Source organism: Neophocaena asiaeorientalis, unplaced genomic scaffold, assembly GCF_003031525.2.
Source record: "Neophocaena asiaeorientalis asiaeorientalis breed wild unplaced genomic scaffold, Neophocaena_asiaeorientalis_V1.1 scaffold558, whole genome shotgun sequence".
NCBI classification, from domain to species: domain Eukaryota; kingdom Metazoa; phylum Chordata; class Mammalia; order Artiodactyla; family Phocoenidae; genus Neophocaena; species Neophocaena asiaeorientalis.
Genome location: NW_020172780.1, coordinates 772,938 through 782,670, shown reverse-complemented (window position 1 = coordinate 782,670; position 9,733 = coordinate 772,938). Strand labels below are relative to the sequence as shown.

The window sequence follows — 9,733 nt, the reverse complement described above, 5'->3', positions numbered from 1 at the left end:
GGGACCCCCCCCCCCCCCCCCACCCCTGCCTCAACCTCCCTGGGCTCTGTGGGGACAGGGCTGTAATGGCCCTCATGGAGGCAGGCCCACAGGATGGCTGGTTCCCTCTGCCTTTCCCAGTCACATATGGTGAGGTCTTCCTTGACCCTCCCTCTCCACTTCGAGTCTCCCATCCCATCCATGTGGGCCACTGTCCCCCCACACACTCTGCCCCAGCTGCCCTCATGCTACCCTGCCCTTCCTCTTGAAAAGTGAGTGGGAGGTGCTGCAGATCTTTGCAGGGGAAGCTCTTGAGGAGTCAGCTGACTGCTGGTTAATGATGTCTGTTTCTCCTTTGTTTCAGCTGTGTTGGAGTGGAAGAGGAGGAGGCCCCAGACATCGACATATACCACTGCCCAAACTGTGAGAAAACCCATGGGAAGTCCACCCGTAAGTATAGCACCATGCTGCTGCTCCTTGGATCTGACTATGGGGGCAGGGTCTCTGCTTGGACTTGACCCCAACCCCAACTGGACCCCACCTTGCTGGCGTGAACCGCCCTGTGTAGCTGCAGCCAGGGGACTCTGGTATCTAGGAACCACCTCCTGCCTCATTTATTGCCCCTCATGGCCTTGCTGGGCCCACTGTGGCCCCTCCTGATCATCTCCTGCCAGCACATGCAGCTGGGGCCCCTCACGGCCTTTGCAAAGAGCCCACCAGCCTTCAAAGGCCTGGGCAGGGGTTGCAAAGTCCAGCATTTGCAGTGACCAGGCAACCTGAGATGGGTACACAGGCTGGGAGATGTCCAAGGGGCCATCCATCCCAGCCCTGCCCAGCTCTGCCCAGCTGGCCATCTCTCTGCAGGGGTCCAGGAATGTGCATTGTTGCGGATTTGCTCTCCTTCCCTTCTCTAGCACCCCCTGCATGGAATCTTAGGTGTTCACCTTTCTCTCTCTCTCTTTTTTTTTTCCAGCAATGAAAAATATTTTATTTCCTGTCAGTTCTACATTATTAATAAGTAAGAGTACAGGGAGGAAAAATAATAGTTGTTTTTTTTTTAATTGAAGTATACAGCCAAGGAATTTTGTATTTTTGAAATGCAAAAGAATTCCCTTTCTCAAACTATTTGTGCATTACAAGGACTTTATCCTCCTCCCCTTCCATCTGGCCCTTTGGGGGTGTGGGAGGCCCAGTGGGGGCTCCCCAAGGCACAGGCTCATCCAGGGTGGCCCACATCATGGCTGGGAGGCAAGTTCTAAGGCCGGGTCTATGTGGAGGAAGTGCCATGATCTTCTGGGGCTGGACCCCTGTAGCCCTTGTGGAGTGAGTCCTGTGGATCCAGTGGGCATAGAGGGAGGACGCCAGCACAGGGTGAAAGCCCACCTCCAGCACCCCTGTTCTGTGAGTCGTGGCCAGCCAAGGGAGCCCAGCCCAGCCCCTTGGGAAGCTGGGTGAAGTGGGGTCTCACCTCTCCTTGACTTTTCTTGGGCCTCTCTTTGTGCCTGGCCTGTGCCCCATCATCACTAAGTGACCATGGGAGCTGTATTCATTTCGGCTCTTGTGCTCTGCCCTCCAGCACATGTGGGCATGAGGTAAATGCATGAGAAGATGAAGAAGAAAAGGCCTGGTGGCTTCTGAACTTCCTAGGCATGAAGATTCTCAAGTTCCTGACTTACCCTCATACCCCTAGAAGTTGGCAGCACTGATGCTCACAATACAACTCCCCTAAATGACCCGATCCTCCTGGTAACTGCTTTGCAGCAGATACAGGAGGATGACTGTCACCCCGTGGCTCAACCTGAACTTCTGGCACCTCATGAACCTCCAGGAAAGCTCAGGGCCTAGGAGAGACAAACAGGGTGTGGACCCAGGTCCTGCATCTCGTGGCCCTGGGTGTGGGGTGGGGGGCTGATCAGGGCTGGGGCCGGGAGACACCCCCCTGCCATATAGAGCTGAGTGCCTGGGTAGGCGCTACCCTGGGAGGTGCTCAGGGAGGGTGGGGGGCAGGGCCACCTCTGTGAGCGCCGTTCTAGGTCAGCAGACAGTGTGGGACTTCAGCCTGGCAGGACCTGGCAGCCCCTCCTTGGCTGTGTGTGTGTATGTGTGTCTTGCATGTGTGCACGCGTGTGTGCGTGCATATATGATTTATAAATTCTGTGAACCAGACTTCTTGTTGTTATTGAGGCCCGTGTGCCCACCAGGGACGAAGGCACTGGTTTTAGCATCTTCCGCCTAGATTGCCCATCACCCTTTATTTTACATGTGTGTGCCCTGACCAGAGCCTGTCTGTGACACACTGGTTGGTTTTTTCTGCTTGGATTCCAGTCACACCTTCCACAGTAAGGCCCCTCGATGACCCTGTGCCCCCTGGGGGCCAGCTAAGCCCATGAGCCTGCCTCCTTTCCTTGCCCTGGCCTGGGTGAGATTTGTGACGGGCACAGTGAGGTGGGGATGGCAGGGGGAGGACCAGAACAGGATAGAGTTGGGGAAGGGAGCACCATGATGGGATGGAGGCGGGGTTCCCAGGGTGAGCTGGGCCTGAGGCCACAACCCTCTAGCTTTGCGTGTCTTACCAGATCTCAGGGTTCTCTCTCCACGCTGTTGCCACCTGTCCCTTGGACTGATTTTGGTCTGTGACCCTCAGGCCCACAGGTTTACGCAATTCACAGATTTAGAGTGAGACCCAGGAGTCCCTGTGGGAACTCGGCAAGGTATCCTTACTGACACGAAGGCTCACGGGAAGCGGGTGACATGGCCCTTAAAGTGGTTCTGAATCCCGGTGTTGCCTCTTGTTAGCTCTATGACTGCTTAAGAGGTTACTTACCAATTTCTTACTTTCCTCCTGCCTCGGGCGGGTGTAGCTGTCACATCTTCCTGGTGGGATGAACCACGCTTAGGATGGTGGGCCAGGCTCTGGTGCTGAATGCCTTAGGGACACCTCTTGCCCCCATAACCCGGGGGGCCCACTGAGACCCACCAGCTTCCTGCTGTCTCCTGGGCACCTTGTCAGAGGGTGCCTTGGGCCACCATAGGCAGGAGAAGGCTCAGCCTCTGGGCTTAGGAGGGTCATGGGACCTGGGGAGGGAGGGAGCCCACCAGCCAGGGCTGCAGAGGGGTTCAAGGGTAGCCCCATGGAGCTCAGACCCTGCCCCACAGCTTCATCTTTGGCTGTTGTCCCAGCATACCTGCTCCAGCCACAGTATCAGGTGTATTCCAGCCTCTCCACGAGGTTCTTGGAGCTGCCCAGTCCCGAGTGAGGGCCTGGGAAGCCCAGGTGGCCCAGGACTGCCACTGGCCCCTGGTCAGCATGCACTTCTCAGGCCCAGCTCCTGGCAGGCAATGGAGATGCTGCTTCTCTCTCCTGCTGCCCACTGCTCCCCGGCATGTCTGCTATCGCTGGGCTGCATGCCCCCTCCAAGACTTGGTTTCCCCACATGGCCTTCTGACACAGGGCACTCCACGCTCACGAGGAGCCTGGGAAGCCAGGACTAGCATTAATGATGAAGCACAGAGATACCTAGTAACTTGCCTAGGATCACATGACTACAAGATAGTTGGATCCCTTTGGATCTCCTGTCTGTGCCTGGTGCTGCCACCAGAAGTTCCAGCTCCAGACCTCCCTTCGTAGGATCTTGACAGATTTCCATAGTATCCACTCACACCTTGGTCTTGGAGACCAAGCATGATGTAAATATCACCTGTTGTAGGAGACAGTCTCAAGGAGCTATGACTTGATGAGACGGGGAAGGGGTGGCAGTTTGGAACAGAGGTCAGCTCAGCCACCATCCACCTAGCGCTTTCCCCTTCTTGCTTTAGGCAGGTCCTCCTCAGGGGCAGTTGTCAGCTCCCTTCATCCCCACAACCACCGGGATGCAGGAGGACTGCAGCCCCCACCCTGTCCCCATCTGTGAAGGACAGGCACCCTGAGGGCCCCACCAGCTCTCCCTCACCTCCAGTCTCATCTCAGGCTGCTTCAAACCCTTCCAGGCAGCCCCCAGGGATGGTCTCCATGCCTGGCCCATCTTCACTCACCGAGTTATCTGTGGCTGCCCTGAATGGGGGCAAGGGTATCAAGGAAATAGCTTCCTTTCCTCTGGGGGCTCAAAGTCCAGTAGGGGCAAACGTTAGTGTGTATGCGTGTGCGCGTTTGTGCTTGTGTGTGTGTGCTAGTGTGCACGTGCCTGTCTCAGTCCAGTAGGGGCATGTGTGCTTGTGTGTGGGTGTGCATGCGTGTGTATATGTGTGCACACGTGTCACAGCCCAGTAGGGACAGGTGTGCATGCTCACTTGTAAAAAGTCCAAGGTGGGTGTGTCCAGTGCCCTTGGAGCATGTGTGACAATAGGACAGCCTGAGGGAGTGGGCAGGGGGTGGGGAGGGCAGAGGGCACAGCAGGTGGCGCTGGCCTGCCCTGCCTGTGAGTTGTGGTCTGTCATGGCAGCAAAGGTCCCAGCAGGGAAGGACAGGGTTGGTGCTGTTTGAGGGCAAGTCTGAGGGGAGGCCAGGTGGGAGGGGTCCTGAATAGCGAGCCTTAGTGGGACCTTCTCAGGAGGTGCCTCTGACGAGTTCTCAGCAGACTGAGTGCTGAGTGACATGGGGTCCCAGGAAGGCCCCAGCTTTCGGGTGCCATCGTCTGAGCTGGCAGGTCGGGAGGTGAGGTGGGGGCTGTGACTCAAGGATGTGGAGGGTGGGGGCTCCTGACCATGTGACAACTTGAGGTCCTGAGAGGCAGGGGAGGCTGGGTGGGCCAGAGCCAGGGAACCCCAAGTTCTTTGCCTCTGAGGGGTCTGAGTCTTGCAGCATTCACGGTGGCTGCCCTCCTGGCCGGGTCCCTGGAGGCAAGGGGAGGGGGCTGTGAGTGATGACCTGCCTCTTGTTCCCCCACAGTGAAAAAGAAGCGAACCTGGCACAAACATGGCCCGGGGCAGACTCCCGAAGTGAAGCCCGTGCAGAATGGCAGCCAGCTCTTCATCAAGGAGTTGCGGAGTCGGACCTTTCCCAGGTGAGCAGGTGGCAGCCTTTTCCTCTCCAGCCTGCCTGCTCCCTCTGAGGTCTGGATACGCACCCCACCTCTAGGACTCCAGGGCCCTGGGCTTCCCTCTGGGGGAGTAGCACAGTCCCCGAAACTCCAGGTGCTCCCGGCATGGGGGCTGATCTCTCCCTTCTCAGCACCTCCGAGGACAGTTTATGGGGACCCTCTTCACAGCCCGGGAGGGAAGGGACCTACCTCCCCCACTTGGTATGGGCCTTCCCATGGAACCTTCCTGAGAGAGAGGCTACTGTCCCCATTTTATGGACCAGGAGTTGGGGCTGGCGTCCAGCCTGAGACCATCCTCTGGAGGTGGCAGGTCCTGGTGTCAAATGGCTGTGGGCTTTCCTCTGTGTCCGTGGCCTGGTGGGGTGTCCCTAGGTCTTCTTAGAGCACACCCTCCCCCTGCGCAGCCTTGTCCTATATGAGGGCCAAGGGCAGAGAGCAGGATCAGGGCCACAGGAAATGGTTTCTGGTGAGGGGGGCACCGTGACTGCATGGATGTGAGGTTGTACAGACAGCTGCTCTGAAACACCCTTGTCCCTTCACAGCTGGAAGACAGTTTCTGTTTGTCTGACAAAGTCTTTACAAAGTCTTTACTTCTTCTTCACTTTTGAAGGATAATTTGATGGACACAGAATTCTAAGTTGGTAGGTTTTTTCTTTTAACACTTTAAATGTCTCATCCCATGCTCGACTTGAGTTCATGGTTTCTGGTGAGAAATTCAGTGTAACTCTTAGCCTTGCTGCTCAGTGGATAAGGTATTTTTCCTCTCTGGCTTCTTTTTTATTTTCTTTTTTTCCACCTTTATTGAGATATAATTCATACACCATACAATCCATCCATTTAAAGGGTACAGTTCAGTGTATTCACAGCTCTGCCCCACCACCAGTCAGTTTTAGAATGTTTCCATCGCCTCAAAAAGAAACCTGTAGCTTTATCATCCTCATTCCTCCCCACTTCTCCCCAAAGTCCTATCACTAATCTGCTTTCTGTCACTGTAGCTTTGCCTGTTCTGAACATTTCATCAAAATGAAATCATATAATATGTGGCCTTTGTGACTGGCTTATTTCACTTAGCATAATGTCTTCAAGGTTCATCCAGGGTGTAGCAAGTGTCAGTGCTTCATTCCTTTCTTATGGCCGAATAATATTCCGTTGTATGGATAGACCACATTTTGTTTATCCATTCATCAGCTGATGGACATTTGGGTTATTTCTGATTTTGGGCTACTGTGAAGAATTCTACTATAGATGTTCTTGTAAAATATTTTGTTTGGACATATATTTTCATTTTTTTTAGGAGTAACTCAATATTTAATTGTTTGAGGAACTGCCAGTCTGTTTTCTAAAATGGTTGTATCACTTTCCATTCCCACCAGCAGCATCTGAGGGTTTCAGTTCACCAGAACTTGTTATTATCTGACTTTCTTTTTTTTGGCTGCGTTGGGTCTTAGTTGCGGCACGTGGGATCTTTGTTGAGGCATGCGGGATCTTTGTTGAGGCATTCAGGATCTTTGTTGAGGCATGTAGGATCTTCCGTTGAGAAGCACAGGCTTCTCTCTAGTTGTGGCGTGTGGCCTTCTCTCTAGCGGACTTTTCTCTAGTTGTGGCATGTGGGTTTTCTCTCTCTCGTTGAGGCGTGCGAGCTCAGTAGTTGTGGTGAGCCAGCTTAGTTGCCCCGCAGCATGTGGGATCTTAGCTCTCTGACCAGGGATCAAACCCCGCGTCCCCTGAGTTGGAAGGCGGATTCATTACCGGTGGACCACCAGGGAAGTCCCTTATCTGACTTCTTGATTCTACCTATCCTGTAGTTGTGAAGTGGTCTCTCACTGTGGTTTTAATTTGCATTTCCCTGATGACTAGTGATGTTGAGCATCTTTTCATGTTCTTGTTGGCCATTTGTCATTTGCCCATTAAACGTTTTTTTTTTTGGTCTTTTTATTATTGAATTGTAAGAGTTCTTTATGTATTTTAGATACAAGTCCCTTACCAGATATATGATGTGCAAATACTTTCTCCACTTTTGTGGGTTGTCTTTTCACTTTCTTGGTGTCTTTTGAAGCACAAAAGTTTAAATTTTTGATTAAGTCTAATTTATTTATTTTTTCTGTTGTAGCTTGTGCTTTTGTTTTAGACAAAAACAAACCATTGCCAAATTCAAGGTCATGAAGATTTATGCCTATGTTTTCTTCTAAAAGTTTTATAGTTTTAGCTCTTATATTTATGTCTTTAACTCATTTTGAGTTAATTTTTGTATATGTTGTGAGGTAAAGGTCCAACTTCATTCCTTTGCATGTGGATATCCAGTTCTCCCATGCACCATTTATTGAAATGCCTATTCTTTCGCCATTGAATTATCTTGGTACCCTTGATGAAAAACAATTGACCATAGATGTTTGGGTTTATTTCTGGACCCTCAATTCTGTTCCATTGATCCATATGTCTCATATTATGCCAGTACCACACAATCTTGATTGTGTAGTGAAGTTTGAAATTGGGAAGTGCCCTCCAACTTTCTTCTTTTTAAAGACTGTTTTGGTTCTCTGGGTGCGTTGTATTTCATTCAGCATTCCCAGTCCAGCATGTCAGTTTCTGCAAAGTAGTCAGCTGGTATTTTGACAGGGATTGTGTGGAATCTGTAGATCAGCTTTCCATTATTTCTTGAATCCCACTCCTTCCTTCTAGATTTGGTTTCCTCCTTGCTGAATTTTATCCGTTAGTAGTTCTTTCAGAAAAGGCCTATAAAAATATTCTCTGTGTCTGAAAATATTTTTATTTTGTCTTTGTTCTTGCATGATTCTAATTTTCTAAAATGGATCTAAAATTCTAGAGTAAAAGTTATTTTCCTTGAACTTTTTGGAGATACTATTTTGTTGTCTTTTGACATTTATTGTTACTGATATCAGTCTAGCCGCTGGAGTTTTTGTTTTGTTTCATTTTCAGTTTTGGTAAATAATCTGGTTTTTTCTCTGAAAACGTTTGAGATTGTTTTCTCATTTTTAATATACTGTAGGTATACTGCAGTGCCTCTAATGTGCATTTGTTTTTATTTATCCTGTTCAGGACTCAGTAAGTGCCTTTAATTTGAGGTGTCATATTTTATCTCAATTCTGAAAAATGTCCTGTTTTCTCTTTTAATAGCACTTCTTCCCCATTCTGTCTTATTTTTCAAATCTTTTCATCAAATTCACTATCTTTTTTTCCAGCCAGCTACCATTTAATGTATCTACTGAGTTTTAAAAAATTTCAATCGTCATATTTTTTTTTCTACAATTTCTATTCCTTTTTAGTGTTGCCTGTTATTTTCCTCCTTCTCTGTTCTTTGCCTTATCCTCTCATTATCCCTTTGGATGTGTTTAATGTACTTGTCTTAAAATGGCCTCTTCAATTATCCTATTATCCTCAGTTCTTGGGATCTACTCTTCTGGGCAGATGAGGCTGCTGGCTCTCCCTCCTGGGGGTTCACCTCCTTCTGTGAGGTGTGATCTTCAGAGGGCATCATTCCCATGGCAGCCAGTCTGCCCTGGGCTCTGAGGTGTCCCTACAGGATGGTTTCCTCTGGTCTTTTTTTTTTTTGCTGTATGCGGGCCTCTTACCGCTGTGGCCTCTAACGTTGCAGAGCACAGGCTCCAGATGTGCAGGCTCAGCGGCCATGGCTCACGGGCCCAGCCGCTCCACAGCATGTGGGATCTTCCCGGACTGGGGCGCGAACCCGTGTCCCCTGCATCGGCAGGCGGACTCTCAACCATTGCGCCACCAGGGAAGCCCTCGTGTTTGCCTCTTGCTGGGTCCTCATGGGTTTCACAGTTCCAGACCCAACCCATGGGTGTGAATTTGGAACTCTCACTAGTGAGACAAGAGCTTGGGATTCCAGTTTATCAAGGGTGACCTTCTACCTCTGGCTGCCTTGTAGCTTCCACAGCTGACTGTGCTGTCCCAGTACTCCCAGAGCTTCTCACAGCAGTTGCCCACCACACTACTTCTTCTTCCTCACCCTCCACTCACTCCTTCTGATTTATCCCTAACACTCTGTCACCATGGTGTCAAACCCCAGGATCACTCTTCAGTCCTCACCTTAACTGACCCTTGTCAACACGTAGCAGTGGTGCAGTCCCCTCTCCTTGAGTCCTGTCCTCTGTAGAGACCATGCCACCATGCTCTGCTGGCTGTCCTTCCCTGCCCTGCCTCCCTCCCTGCTGACGACTCTCCCTGAGGGAATCTGGGAACTCTGCTCGATCCCCACCATCTGTTTCCCTGGCCTCATAGATTGTCCCTGGGCCAGCAGCTCCTCAACTTCTTTCTCCAGCCACTAGTCCTTCTGAGCTCCTGACCTTTCTGTCCAACTGGTGCATCCACTGGCCAATCCCAACAAGTGTGTTCCTACTCAGCTCTGGATCTGCCCCCACCCCCATTCCTGCCCCACCTCCAGGCCTCAGTCAGTGGCCCCAGTCCCTTGGTCACTCAGGCCAGTCCCTTGGCCATTCACCTTTGCCTCCCCCTGTTCTCCCACCCCCATCTGATCTCCTGAGTCCACCACCTCCCTCTCACTGTCACCTTCTGGTCCAGGTACCACATGCTGAGCCTCCTCCTCCGTGGTTGCCCTGCCCCACCCTGGTCCTGCTGCTGTCCACTGTACATCCGCACAGCAGCCAGATGAATCTCTGACCGTCACTGCCCTTCTCAGGTTGTCCAGTGGCTCCCCAGTGCTCTTGGCATGAGGTGGG

General features: G+C 51.4%; 1 protein-coding gene across 2 annotated transcripts in view; it reads left to right on the top strand.

The window, feature by feature from the left end:
* PHF2 (PHD finger protein 2) overlaps window positions 1-9,733 on the top strand; it is a 47,928-nt gene that overhangs the window by 6,238 nt on the left and 31,957 nt on the right. Inside the window, exons 2-3 of one of the 2 annotated variants that reach the window (XM_024741342.1) lie at window positions 344-429; window positions 4,865-4,979. The gene's annotated coding sequence lies outside the window, so the exon portion shown is untranslated. Of the gene's footprint in view, window positions 1-343; window positions 430-4,864; window positions 4,980-9,733 lie in introns of those variants that run through there. The other variant, XM_024741341.1, reaches the window with a different exon arrangement.